The following is a 15,460-nucleotide window of genomic DNA, read 5'->3' as shown; positions in this document are numbered from 1 at the left end:
CAGCAGAGGAACGTGTTGTGTCCTTGAGCAAGGCACTTAACCACACATTGCTTTGTGACGACACTGGTGCCAAGCTGTATGGGTCCTAATGCCCTTCCCTTGGACAACATTGGTGTCCTGGAGAGGGGAGACTTGCAGCATAGGCAACTGCTGGTCTTCCATACAACCTTGCCCAGGCCTGCGCCCTGGAGAATGAAGACTTTCCAGGCGCAGATCCATGGTCTCGCAAGACTAACGGATGCCTTTACTAGCACAGTGCAATACATAAAATTACTGCAATACTGTGTAAAGGTCTTAGGCACCCTGGCTATGTATATGTGCTGAAGGCTTTTGCACAGTAAGGGGGCATTGGGAGCGGACCCAAATGCAAGACCCAGACACTGAAGTAGCAGGAACAGGACAATGCAAGGGGAGTCAGGAAGAAACGACGCTGGACATGGACACAGGCCCTGGGACGAGACAAGGACACCGGGCCTGGGCTAGGACTAAGACTAGGAAAGCGGGACAGGACAAGGAACTTGGAACTCTGGGCTAGGACTCCGAACCAGAGACTGGGCAGGGACCCGGAACTTAGGTCTTGACTCAGGCTTGGACCCCGGATCTAGGCGAGGACAAGACGTGGCTGCAGGACTGGACATGGAACTCCTGCACAGGACGAGGCACACGGACAGGACGAGAACACAAAGCCTTGACTTGGACAGGACGAGGTACTTGGACAAGGCTTAGACTAGACGAGGTTCTAGGACGTGGCTTGGACTAGACGAGGGACTTCTGGACTGGGCGAGAGACTCCTGGACTGGATGAGGGAACTTCTGGACTGGACGAGAACACAAACTCTTGACTTGGACAGGACAAGGTTCTAGGGCTTGGCTTGGACTAGACCAGGTACTTGGATGTGGCTTGGACTGGACGAGGTTCTTGGATGTGGCTTGAACTGGACGAGGAGCTCCAGCACAGGACGAGGGAATCTCCAGCACCGGGCTGGGTGAGGTACTCCAGGCCAGGGCTTGGCTTTTGGATTAGGCTAGGGTCAGCTCTTGGACTTGGCTTGGTTAGGCCCTTGGGTACAGAGCCGGGACTCCTCCTTGGAGAGCAGGGCCTGGACCCTCCTAGGACGCAGGGCAGGGATGACTGCCGAGGAAACTGTCAGGGGATTCAGATGGGGAGGGGAAGGGAACAGTCCAGCAGGGAATCCTTGGTTTGCAGAGGTATTTATTTGCCAGTCCAAAACGAGAATCAGGTGCCTCAATTAAGGCACCCAACAGAACGAGGGAGAAAACAAGAAAACCCGGAACAAGGATCGATGGACCAGACCGTGAACCGGAATGCGGACTTCATGGACCGGACCATGACACAGTACTGTATGGACAAGTTCTAGATGGGTGGGTGGGCGGGGGTATACTGTAGATGGGATCCTTATGTATTCCTGAGCTTTGCTGCTGGTTTCACTCACTGCAGAGGGAGAGCTCAAACCCTCTCCAGAACACCTACACATCACCTACAGTGCCGTACCCAGTGAGTACTCATGGTCAGTGATGCTCAGAGCAGTGCCGGCCCAAACAGGCTTTTTGGCCCTCCATGTCAGTGCTGACTACAATCCAAGATTCAAGATTCAAATTTATTTATCGAAACATAGAGTGAAACATGTCGTTTGGGTTCACAACCAACATACCCGAGGGTGCGCTGGGGGCAGACCGCAAGTGTCAGCACACATTCTGGCGCCAACATGGCGTGCCCACAATGCTCGGCAGAACAACACAGGACACAGTGAGTGACAAAACAATAACAGCAAAGCAACTCCCTCCCACTCACACATCTACACAGCCCTCCAACCCCAGGACAGGCAGTCTTCAGCCCCCAGCCAATCCAAGACGAAACTCATCCCATCACCCTCCAGTCCCCGTCTGCCCATCTGGTCTGTGCCTGCTATCACAGCTATCACATAGTATCTGCTGCCACCTCGTCCCGTGACAGCCCGTTCCAGACGCCCACCACTCTATGTGTTAAAAATAAACCTGCCTCATACACCTCCCTTAAACTTTCACTAACCGCCCCCCCCCACCTCAAACCTAGGTGACCTCTTACCCAATCTGCCCTCTCAGACAGATGGGAAAGATTCTGAATCAGGGCTGTCATTGCTGAGCTGACATATTTGGTTCTAGTTCTGGTTTTGGCACTGGTATTTGGTTCATTATTGTCACATGTACAGTATAAATTGAAATAAATTACAGAAATAAATAGTGTATAAAGATGAATAATGAGGTAGTTCCTGGGTTAGTGGTGCATTTTGAAATCTGATGGCGGAGAGTGAAACATTGAGTGTGAGTCTTCAGGCTCCTGTACCTCGTCCCCGATGGTAGTCATGAGAAGAGGGCACGTGCTGGTGGTGAGAGTCCGTAATGGTGGACGGCCCCTTCTTGAGACGCCGCCTCTTGAAGACGTCCTTGATGGTGAGGACGGTTGTTCCAAGATGGTTGTCCTGGTTGACGTTAGTCCCTCTCAGTGTTAAGCCTTGTCCCATAATGAACCATGCCTCTGTGGAGAGTATCCTTGCCTTTTCCTCTCATGCACTATTAGAGGAGCCAGCTTTCATCTGGAGTTTTGGACTGAAATCTTGATGGAATTGAAGGATCCTGCGATGATAATTTAAAGTAAAAGAATCATCGAGCACTACAGCACTTAATCAGGCCCTTTGGTCCATCTAGTCCCTGCCTGCCTGGTCTTCTGCCTAGCCCCATCTACCTGTACCTGCACCATACCACTCCCATCCAAACTTCTCTTAAGTATTACAATTGAACCTGCCTCTACCACCTCCTTCCTCACTCACTCCACCCTCAGATTCCCCATAAATATTTCACCTTTCACTCTAAACCTCTGACCTCGAGCTTTAGTCTCACCCAACCCAAAGAGAAAAAGACTACTTGCATTCACCCTACCTGTACTCCTCATAATATTGTATACCTCTGAAACCCCTTTTTTACTGGGCGTCTCTGGAATCGTGGCTCGTTGGTCCCTCACTACAGCCACCGGACACCACGGTGAGACACCCACCTTTCTCCAGCTTCGTACGTCTGGGGTGTATACAACTTTGGTCCCGCCAAACCCGTGAGGTCTCGCCCACCCGAACCCCAGTTTGTGTGAATGCTGTGTGATTTACTGCCCCTGGCAATTGCCCGACAGCAAGAAATAGCAGATCGTGCAATGCCCACAGTTATAAAGGAGTACATTTAAGAATGTTAACTTAACCAACCAGTTATTAAAGGAAAGAAAGAAAAATAAAAGACCCATTATACTAAAACAGTCACGTGTGCATGGAGAAGCTCGCATCTTCCAGATGGCATTGTTTCTGACGTACACACACCATGTTCTGAATGTCACTCGAAATCCATCTCGAACAAATGGGCTCTCCCACAGGAGTATTGGTCTTTTCTCCTTGAAGCCATTCATCTGCACGCAGCACCTTGTGCAACAGGGTCGGCATCCTCAGCCATCTTCCCTCCTGACTTTTCCCAGCTCCCGCCAACAAAGACCGCCCCACATCACTGTCTCTCACAAAAACCTCCCTGCCCAGTGTTCTCTAGAACCTTCTCTCAGTTCCACCATCCTGATTGGCTGACACCACATTCCTAAGCTGAACAACAAAGTTCCTTATCTGAGCTCAAAGCCAAACAGGCTGAAAGCAGAACAGACTGCTCTTACAGAACTGCTGACATGAAATACCTACAGCATAGCAGTAAAAATCTTAACCAGGACGTTACACCTCCATCAAATCTCCCCTCATTCTCCTACACTCCAGGGTATAAAGTTCTAACCTATTCAACAATTCCTTATAACTTGGGTCCTCAAGTCCTGGTACCATTCAAGAGTAAATCTTCTTGTACTCTTTCAACCTTATTGACATCTTTAAGGTTTGTGGGAAGAGATTTGAACTCCTTGCCTGCTTCCTAGTGTCATAAAGTCATACAGCACAGAACAGGCCCTCACACTTACCACTAGCTTGAATTCGGAACAAATCCCATTTTAGCCCCATTCTCCCACCACCCAGATTCTATCACTGACCACCAGCTGGTCATAGGAAAAAATACACAAACCCCACACAGTGAAGATCGAGCCTGGGTGACTGGACTGGTGATCATTACCAGGTAGTTATTACGGAGTCTGTAGATGCTGGAGTCTTGATTGACAAACAAAGTGATGGAGGATCTCGGCAGGTCCAACAGCATCTGTGTAAAGAAACAGACAGTTCAATGCTTTGGGGTGAGACCCTTCAGCTTGACAAAATAGTTGTTTACAGAAAGCGGTGGATATGGACCAGTCCGTCACAGGCGAGACACTCCTCACCATTCAGCACATTCACAAGGGGCATTGGCTCAAAAAACCAGCAGCATCCATTATCAAGAGCCCTCACCATCCAGGCCATGCTCTCCTCTCGCTCTAGACCAGGGTCCACCGACACCACTTAATGATATTGGTCCATGGCATAAGAAAGGTTGGGAACCCCTGGTCTAGTCTAAAGTCCTAGTAATCTCAGCCCTCCCCTTGAGCGGGTCGACCTCCACCACTGCCGTTGGATGGCTCCATCTCCGCAACTCCTTGGAGGTAAATAACTTGAACGATTCACGATTCCCCCTGAGAGAAGTAACTCCTCCACATCTCATTCTTGAATGGTCAATTCAGGGCTATTTTCTGAGATGACCCCCACTTCCTTTCGTTCCAAGATCTCCCGGCGAGGTTGGGGGGAGCAGCCTCTCTGTACCCCCCCTCATTAACTGCTGAATGGATCCTGACCCGGACCTGGGCCGTACCCTCCAAATATCCAGACCTGCCTCTCGGATTTTTTTTGCACTACCTTACTTTCCCTTTTCTATTTATGATTTATAATTTAAATTTTTAATATTTACTATCAATTTGTACTCCAGGGAGCATGAAGCGCAGAATCAAATATCGCTGTGATGATTGTACGCTCTAGTATCAATTGTTTGGCGACAATAAAGTATAGTAAAGTAAACAAACAGGGCTTTACTTGCCCACCTGGGAAGCCAAGGGCAACATTGCTAAGATAATGTAAAAGAATATAGAACAGGGACAGAACTCTGGAGACACTCAGTGATTGGGATTGTATCTGTGGGGAAAGGGACACAGACAGCTGTGGAGGCTAAGCCCACAGAGTATAATTAAAGTGGAGGTTGATACATTCTTGGCCAGTAAAGGCGTCAAGGGTTATGGGGAGAAGGACAGGGAATGAAATGATGAAGGATAATAAGTCAGCCATGATAGAATGGTGGAGCAGACTCGATAGGCCGAACAGCCTAATTCTACTCCTATGTCTGATGGTTTTATGGGCAGGTTCACTATTTCAGGTTGGAGACCCTTCATCAGAACCTCATCAGACTTCTAAAAGACGATTGGACAGGCACACTGATTGGACCTGCCAAACACAGGTAAATGGGGCTGGGTTGAGTGGCCAGCAGGGACCAGTTGGGCTGAAGGCCCTGCTTTCTCGATGACCCTCCATGCCAGAGTTCCCAGTTCCCTGAATAACACCGGTCAGTTGCCTCCTTCAGGAGGGGGCCGGCCAGGGGAAGAGGGAACCATGTGGGAGGCAGTCGGGAGCTGGATTATCCATAGGGATAACCATGAAACGTTATTCTGGTTTTAACTCATTCCCATTGCTGAGAACAGAGACATTTGCAAAACATTGAAATCGTCTCCTTGATAAATGCAACAACAGAGCCTGTCATCTGAATAAAAGGCGTCGAACAATTTGACCCCAAAACAAGAGAGAGAATAATTCCCTCCATTTGATATATGTTTGAAAGGACCCTGACAGGGAAGACAGACTCATTAATACGAAGAATAAGGTATTTAATGAAGTACTTGGTTTCAAACCACCTTTTGAATATTTCACCCTGAGGCGATTTGAGTAGAGTGATGGTTAGTGCCTTGTTTAATTAAAATTGTCCTGTTGGATGAATATGAATCAATTTATTTCTTGCAAACCTGTCGTGACCAGTGTGAGCTTTAAAGATCCATGGTTCCGCCACTGGTTTATTTGACAGGAGTCATTTGCAGAAGTATCTGGAGACGAGAAATCTGTGGAGATCTGACGCAGAACAATTCACGATTGTTCATTAGTTCAGGATGATTCGCATGGCTGGGGTTGGGTCGCTCTGCATTCCCCCCCCCCCCCACACACACACACACAAAACCATCCCCCCCCTCACACACACACACACACACACACACACACACACAGAACCACCCCCCCACACACACACACACTCACACACACAACCATCCTCCCCCACACACACATAGAACCCTTCCCACACCAATCTCTCTCTCACACACACACACACAAAACCATCCCCCCACACACTCACACACACAGAACCACCCCACACACACTCACAGAACCACCACCCCACACACACAGAACCACCCCCCCACACACTCACAAAACCACCCCCCACACACACACAGAGCCCCTCCCACACCAATCTCTCATACACACGCAGAACCATCCCCCCCCACACACACAGAGCTCCTCCCACTCCATCAAACACACACACCATAAAGTCAAAGTCAAATTTATTATCAAACTACGTATATGTTGCCATATATGACCTTGAGATTGATTTTCTTGCAGGTGTTTACCGAAAAATAAGTACAATAGAATCTACAATAAATCCTATACATAAACAACAATTTCTCTGACACTGATTTCTCTAACTTTCAGCAATTTCTCCCACCTCTTCCTAACCTCTTCTTCCATTCCCCATTCTGGCCCCCTTCTTACCCCTTCTCTTCTCCTCACCTGCCTATCACCTCTTTCTGAGGTCCTTCCTCCTTCCCTTTCCCCCACGGCCCACTCTCCTCTCCTATCAGATTCCTTCTTCAGCCCTTCACCTCCTCCTCCGATCACCTCCCAGCTTCTTTCTTCACCACCCCCTCCCCACCAACCTTCTTATCTTGGCTTCTTCCCCCTTCCTTTCCAGTCCTGATGAAGGGTCTCAGCCCAAAACATTGACACTTCATTCCTCTCCATGGATGCTGCCTGACCTGCTGAGTTCCTTCAGTATTTTGTGTTTGCTGTTCTGGATTTCCAGCTTCTGCAGAATCTCTTGGGTTCATACGAAAACAAAGACTGACAAAAAGAAAAAAGAAGGTAAATAGTAAAATTAAAATACTGAGAACATGAGACCTTGAAGCGAGTCTGGAGGTTGTGGGATCAGTTCAGAGTTGTAGTGAGTCTGGAGGTTGTGGGATCAGTTCAGGGTTGTAGTGAGTCTGGAGGTTGTGGGATCAGTTCAGAGTTGTAGTGAGTCTGGAGATTGTGGGATCAGTTCAGGGTTGTAGTGAGCCTGGAGATTGTGGAGTCAGTAAGTTATCTACACTGGTTCAGGAGCCTGATGGTTGTAAGATATACAAGCACATGTGAATATGCACACACATACCTGAGTATATACAGCACGCACTGAACCAGGTATACAAACAAGGCAAGGATACAAACAGACACAGAGCTGAGTGTGCACACACTTGTGAATACAGACACAAGTATACACACGTGCTCTGATCAGCAGCCCATACAGCCATAAGTGAGTCCAAGCACACACACACTATAAACAGAGAAGATCAGAATCAGGTTTAATATCACCGGCATATGTGTGAAATCTGTTGACTCTGTGGTGGCAGTACAAAGCAATACGTGATCATTAAAAAACTGAGTAACAATAAATATAAAATAGTTAAATAAGTAGTGCAAAAATAGAAATTAAAAAGTAGTGAGGTAGCATTCATTAGTTCAATGTCCATCAGAAAACAGATGGCAGAGAGGAGGAAACTGCTTCTGAACTGTTGACTGAGTGCCTTCAAGCTTTAGTACCTCCTTCCCGATGGTAACAGTGAGAACAAGTTACGTGCTGGATGATGGACGCCCACTTTCTGAGGCACCGCTCCTTAAAACCCCGTGCCCAAGATGGAGCTGAGCAACGTTACAACCCTCTGCAGCTTATTTCAATCCTGTGCAGTAGCCCCCCCCACCCCCACAACCCCGACACCAGACAGTGAAGCACCCAGTTAGTATGCTCTCCATGGTCCATCTGTAGAAATTTGCCAGTGAATGCACTAAGACCACAAAGCACACACGGCCACTTTGGTGATGATGTCTGTTATCTGTCAAGTAGGGGACCGTGCACAATCTTGATTTGATGGAGACAGATGTGAGAGTGTGGAGGAACATCTGGAAAACTTCTGAAATGCCCACTTTGCTGCCGCTGTTACTGTGTGGTAACCGGAATCTCCGGAGCTGGAGGCCTTGAAATCCTCGGTTTTGCGTGTTTCAGCAGCCGGGGAGAGGTCAAAGGCGCTCGGGAGGCTGTATCGGAGCGGCTGGTTGGAAGCTCGGAGTTTTCGGACCGACGGACTCAGTGTCAGCTGTGGTCAGCTGCTTCCAAGGCATCGGCAAGTTGACGGTGCCTGGAGGTTTTTGGCGGGGAGTTTCTCCCTTTTGCAGCCTGCTGTTGGGGACTTGGGAGTCGATCAAACTCGGGGACTTTGAGATTTTTTTTACCGTGCCCATGGTTTGTTCTTTATCAAATTATGGTATTGCTTTGCACTGCTGTAACTATATGTTATAATTATGTAGTTCTGTCAGTGTTAGACTTTGGTTTGTCTGGTTTTCTGTGATATCACTCCGGAGAAACATTGTATCATTTCTTAATGCATGTATGCATTTCTAAATGACAATAAAAGAGGACTGAGTGTTCTCACAATCTAAATGTAAGAAGTAGACGTATACAGAGGCACGTACCTGTTGATAGACACGCAGCACCAAGTATACAAAGCAGGTGACCGTACAGACACACTCACACACAGAGCAGAGTGTGCACATACTTGTGAATGCACACTCACACACACACACACACACTTCACAAGCACAGGCGTGTATATACTCAAACAAGCACCCATTAGTAGACAAATGTCTGTACACATACACAGAGACACAGACAGATGCTCAAATGGTAAATGCTGGGTCACAGTCTGAATAACGTGTGACTGACTTCCTCCACCTTCCCTCTGTCCAGCACAGTTTCTGGCACCACATTCTCCTTGGCTGAAACGTGCGGACTCAGTACAGACAGGAGAATTATTCCTTCCAGTTATTGAACAAAGAGACCAGGCAGTGACAGCAGCCCTGGGAGAGGTGACGAGCTGACCGGGGACGTTGATCTGGCATTAAAGAAGGCAGGGTGCTTTAGATAGGGCAAGGCTTGACCCCGTGAACAATCTCATAATCCGAGGTGTCAGCCCATTTTCCTTCACTTCTGCTTTTGATGTTTAACCTTTGAGAGCGTCTGGCTGGAAGGGCAGCCGGCTCCTGGTTGAGGATTATCCTCCAGGGTGCTTATGTTGTCAGGGTGGGGGTTGGGTGGGTCACACAGTGAAAGGGTCTTCCTTCTGCTTGAGGTGATCCCATCTCCTGGTGAGGTATGACAGCGGTTAGTGAAACACTTTTACAGACCAGCGACCCGGGTTCAATTCCCGCCACTGTCTGCAAGGAGTTTGTACACTCTCCCTGTGACCGTGTGGGTTACTTCCGGGTGCTCCAACTTTCCTCGCACGTCCCAAAGAAGTAGGGGTCAGCAGATTAATTGGTCACATGGGAGCAATTGGGCAGCTCAGGCGCATTGGGCCTTAAGGATTAACGTTTGGTTCGTCAGGTAAGATTTTCCCTGAAGGGAACTATGCTGACTTTGTCCTATCTTGTCCTGTGTCTCCAAGTACTCCATAACCTATCAGAGGCATTGATCGTGTGGATAGCCGGAGGCTTTTTCCCAGGGCTGTAGTGGCTGCCACCAGAGGGTACAGGTTTAAGGTGCTTGGAAGTAGGTACAGAGGAGATGTCAGGGGTAAGTTTTTTACGCAGAGAGTGGTGAGTGTGTGGAATGGGCTGCCAGTAATGGTGGTGCAGGCGGATACGATAGGGTCTTTTAAGAGACTTTTGGATAGGTACATGGAGCTTAGAAAAATAGAGGGCTATGTATAAGCCTAGTAATTTCTAAGGTAGGGACATGTTTGGTATAACTTTGTGGGCCGAAGGGCCTGTATTGTGCTGTAGGTTTTCTATGTTTCTATGTTTTTCTATAACCTCATCCCTAACCATTGACTCCAACATCTTCCCAACCACTGAGGTCAGGCTAACTGGTCCATAATTCCCTTTCTGCTGCCTTCCTCCTTTCTTAAAGAGTGGAGTGACATTTGCAATTTTCCAGTCCTCTGGCACCATGTCAGAGTCCAATGATTTTTGAAAAATCATTACTAATGCCTCCACAATCTCTACTGCTGATTTTCAGAACCCTAGGATGCAGTTCATCTGGTCTGGGTGACTTATGCACCCTTAGGTCTTTCAGTTTTTTGAGCACCTTCTCCCTTGTAATAGTAACTGCACCCACTTCTCTTCCCTCACACCCTTCAACATCTGGCACACTGCTAGAGTCTTCCACAGTGAAGACTGATTCAAAATACTCATTTAGTTTATCTGCCACCTCCTTGTCCCGCGTTATTATTTCTCTCGCCTCATTTTCTAGTGGTCCTATATCCACTCTCATCTCTCTTCTATTCTTTACATACTTGAAAAAGCTTTTACTATCCACTTTGATATTGTTTGCTAGTTTGCTTTTATAGTTCATCTTTTCCCTTCTAATGATCCTTTAAGTTGCTCTCTGTACGGTTTTAAAAGCTTCCCAATCCTCTATCTTCCCCATAACTTTTGCTTTGTTGTATGCCCTCTCTTTTGCTTGTACATTAATTTTGACTTCCCCTGTTAGCCACGGTTGTACTATTTTGCCATTTGAGTATTTCTTCAGTTTTGGAATACATCAATCCTGCACCTTTCTCATTTTTCCCAGAAACTCCCACCATTACTGCTCTGCTGACATCCCTGCCAGCATCTCCTTCCAATTTACTTTGGCCAACTCCTCTCTCATACCACTGTAATTTTGTTTACTCCACTGAAATACTGCTATGTCAGACTTTACTTTCTCCCTTTCAAATTTCAAGTTGAACTCTATCATATTTTGATCACTGGTTCCTAAAGGTTCTTTTGCCTTAAACTCCCTAATCACCTCTGATTCATTAATATAGCTGATCCACCAGTAGGCTCAATGACAAACTCCTCTAAAAAGCCATCTCATAGGCATTCAACAAACTCAATCTTTTGAGATCCATTGCCAACCTGATTTTCCCAATCAACCTGTTTGTTGAAATCTCCCATTACTATCATAACATTGCCCTTTTGATACACCTTTTCTATTTCCCGTCCACATCTGTGGTCCACATCCCAGCCACTGTTGGGAGGCCTGTATATGACTGCCATCAGGGTCCTTTTACTCTTGCAGTTTCTTAACTCAACTCACAAGGATTCAACATCTTCTGATCCTATGTCACATCTTTCTACTGATTTGATGCCATTCTTTACCAGCAGAGCCACACCACCCCCTCTGCCTACCTTCCTATCCCTCTGATACAATGTGTAACCTTGGACATTCAGCTCCCAACTACAACCATCCTTCAGCCATGATTCTGTGATGGTCACAATGTCATACCTGACAATCTGTAATAGTGCAACAAGATCATCCACTGTATTTCTTATACTCCATGCATTGAGATATAACACTTAGAGTACTGTATTTGCTCCCTTTTTGATTCTGCATCCCTAATGCACTGATACTCACCCTGCTGGCTGCAATTATATCCTATCTGCCCTTCCTGGCAGTCTGACTGCACACTATCTTTGTTTTTTTACCATCCATCCTATCCTGAGTCCCTTCACTGTGGTTCCCATGTCCCTGCGAAATTACTTTAAACACTCCCCAACTACTCTAACAAACCTGCCTGTGAGATATTGGTCTCCCTTGGGTTCAGGTGCAACCTGTCACTTTTCTGCAGGTCATACCTCCTCCAGAAGAGATCCCAATGATCCAAGAACCTGAAGCCCTGCCCCTTGCACCAGCTTCACAGCCACGCATTTATCTGCCAAATCGTCCTGTTTCTACCCTCACTGGCGTGTGGCACAGGTAGCAATCCAGAAATTACCACCCGAGAGGCCCTGCTTCTCAGCTTTCTACCTAGCTCTCTAAATTCTCTCTTCAGGACCTCATTGCTTTTTTTCCTATGTCATTGGTACCAATATGTACCAAAACATCTGGCTGCTCTCTCTCCCCCTTCAAGATGCTGTGGACACAATCTGAGACGTCCCTGACCCTGGCACCTGGGGGTCAACATACCTTCTGGGCGTTCTGTTCACACCCTCGGAATCTCCTGTCTGTTCACCTGACTATTGAGTCCTTTATCACCATCGCTCCCCTCTTCTCCCCTCTTTCCCTTTTGCACCACGGACTCATGGTCAGTGCCTGTACTGGTCTCTGGGGCATTCCCCTGGGCGGTCATCCCCCACAATAGTATCCAAAATGGCGACGTTGCAATGCTACTGTGAGGTCACTTTCTTAGGGACCAATAAATTATCTATCTATCTGCTACCTATCTTGCAGAGTCCTTGAAAGTGAGTCCGTAGGTTGTGTTCAATGATCAGTTCAGGGTTGGGGTGAGTGATGTTTATCCCCTCTGGTTCAGGGGCCTGATGGTTGAGGGGTAATAACTGGTGGCGTGGGGCCTGTACCTTCTTCCTGATGGCGACAGCAAGAAGAGAGCATGACCTGGGTGGTGGGGGTCTCTGATGATGGATGCTTCTTTCCTGTGGCTGTGCTCTTTATCAACATGTTCAATAATGAATCAGCACACAGGAGGGAGACTGAAATTCTGTGGGTGGTGCCACAACAACTCAATGTCAGCAAGACCAAGGAGCTGATTACTGACTTCAGGGGGAGGAAACGGGAGGTCCATGAGCCAGTCCCTCATCCAAGGATCAGAGGTGGAGACGGTCAGCAACTTTAAACTCCTCAGTGTTATCATTTCAGGCCTGTTCTGCACTCAGCACTAAGTGCAATTTCAAATAAAGCACAGCAGCACCTTCATTTCCTTAGCAGTTTGCAGAGGTTCAGCACGGCATCCAAAACTTTGACAAACTTCAATAGTTGTGTGCTGGAGAGTATACTGACTGGCTGCAACACAGCCTGGTATGGAAACACCAATGCCCTTGAATGGAAAATCCAACAAAAAGTAGTGAATAAACCCCGTCCATCACAGGTAAAGCCTCCTCCCCCACCCACCACTGAGCACATCTACATGGAGTGTTGTCGCAGGAAAGCAGCCTCCATCATCAGGGACCCCCACCACCCAGGACATGCTCTCCTCTCACTGCTACCATCAGGAAGAAGGTACAGGAGCCTCAGTTCCCACACCACCAGGTTCAAGAACAGTTATTACCCCTCAGGTCAAGAAGTTCGTGTACTTGGGACAGATGGTCACAGAGGATGGGAAATGTGATACGGAAATTAGACGAAGAATTGAGATTGCAAGACCAACGTTCTGGAGTGACTGAGCGACGTGCTGTGCGGCAAGAGGTTGGACATTGGGCTGCGTTGTAGAATTTGGAAATGGTCCTTCATTGATTTTAGCATTGTTAATATTCTATTATGGAATTATTAAGTACGCCTGCAAGAACATTGATCTCAGGGGTGTTAATAGTGACATACATCAACTTTGATAATAAATTTACATTGAACTTTGGTGGGGAGGGCTTTTCCTCTGGTGAACTAGGCTGTATCCACAACTTTCTCTACATGTGGCATAAGAAACCAGTTCTGAAGGATGGGATGGCGCTGTGCACGCCAGCAGCCCCTGGTGTAAACCTCAGGAGCCAGGTGTGAACAGAAGCTGCCCCACGCACATCTCCCAAAGCATCCGTGCAAGACGAACTTCTCGCTGTACTGTACCTAAATCAATTCTAATTCCAAATAACAAAGGCTTGCAAAACAAAACACGAGGAAATCTGCAGATTCTGGAATCTCAAGCAACCTATAGATGCTGCCTGACCTGCTGCGTTCACCAGCAACTTTTATGTGTGTGGCTTGCAAAACGTTCGCCTTTCTAATTACTTACCACACATGCATGTTGGCTCTCAGAGATCTTGCTTTTCAGTCTAGCTTTGCCCTGGCAAGCCCTGGTGGTGATAAGCAGGGCTGTTAAATGCACCACCAGTTCCACTGAAGAGTTAAAGATCTGGCGCAGGACAATTTGCCTACCCTCCCTTTACATCCAGCCATCAGCACAAACATTTTGTTCCCACTGTGACTGCACTCCGCTGTGTCAATGTCAAAGCAGCTGCGCTTTTTAACTCTAAAATGCTGGGTGTTGACAGAAAGCTCCCCGGCCCTGTGAGGCTGAGCGCTGAGCTGCAGTGCCACCTCCTGGGCAGACCGAGGACTGCGACAGGGAGACGGGCAAACGAGCAATTTAGTCGGGGGCTTTGCATCTCTGAACATTGATTTTCACAGGAGATTTTCCCAAGATTAAACCTTTGTGTCACTTCATTAAAACTACTCTTCAGTCAGTATGCTTGAAATGTTAAACCTCTCATGCCTGACCTACACTAAGGCAGGAGAAATCTCAGTGGAAATTTAAGAAAATTGCATTTCCACTGATACAGTGTGATTACTAGGTCATTCGTTCTTTATTCCTTTGAATGAATAATAAACATTTATTCCGTTGGCTTCTCATTTTGTGAAACAAAGCTGCCGTATAAATAGAGGAAAGGTGCGCGGCACAGAGCCTTGAGGAGTTGTCAGAAAGGCAGCGTCTGTGCTTGAGACTACAACCATTAGCCAGGCAAACTACCGACCCCAGCAAGCCACCCAGGACTTCTGTAAGTCACGCACTTCCCTGCAGAGGAAACTGAGCCATGAGGAGGCCATTCAGCCCGTCAAGTCCAGTACTGACAGCCTGTTGGATCCATGTAGATGGTGTTTCACCCCTTCTCTTTCTTCACAGTCCTACAACTTGGTATGTCCCGATAAAATAGAACATTACAGAACAGTACAGACACTTTGGTCCACGATGTTATGTCCACCTTTTACCCTACTCTGACAACAATTTAACCCTTCTCTCCTACATATTCCTTTATTTTTCTATCATCCATGTACCTATCTAAGACTTTGACAAAGCTGTCACCTTCAATTAGTCTGGTCATTGTCATCTGATCTGTGTCAATATCAAGGCATTTTCCCCACAGTACTGACACTCACTGGATTTTTTTTTTTGTTTTTCACACTGTTTTCTGTGAACTCTAGAAACTGTTGTGTGTGAAAATCCCAGATCAACAGTTTCTGAGATACTCAAACCACCCCATCTAGCACCAATCATCATTCCGTAATGAAAGTCACTTAGGAGAGAGGTTAACTTCACTTGCCCCATCAATGAACTTTTCCCACAACATATAGATTCACTTTCAAGGACTCTCTATTTCATGTTCTTGCTATTTATTGCTCTTTTTTTGTATTTG

Source organism: Mobula birostris, chromosome 25 (genome assembly GCF_030028105.1).
Source record: "Mobula birostris isolate sMobBir1 chromosome 25, sMobBir1.hap1, whole genome shotgun sequence".
NCBI classification, from domain to species: Eukaryota; Metazoa; Chordata; class Chondrichthyes; order Myliobatiformes; family Myliobatidae; genus Mobula; species Mobula birostris.
The sequence above is the reverse complement of the archived record's forward strand: the minus strand, read 5'-3'. Positions refer to the sequence as shown.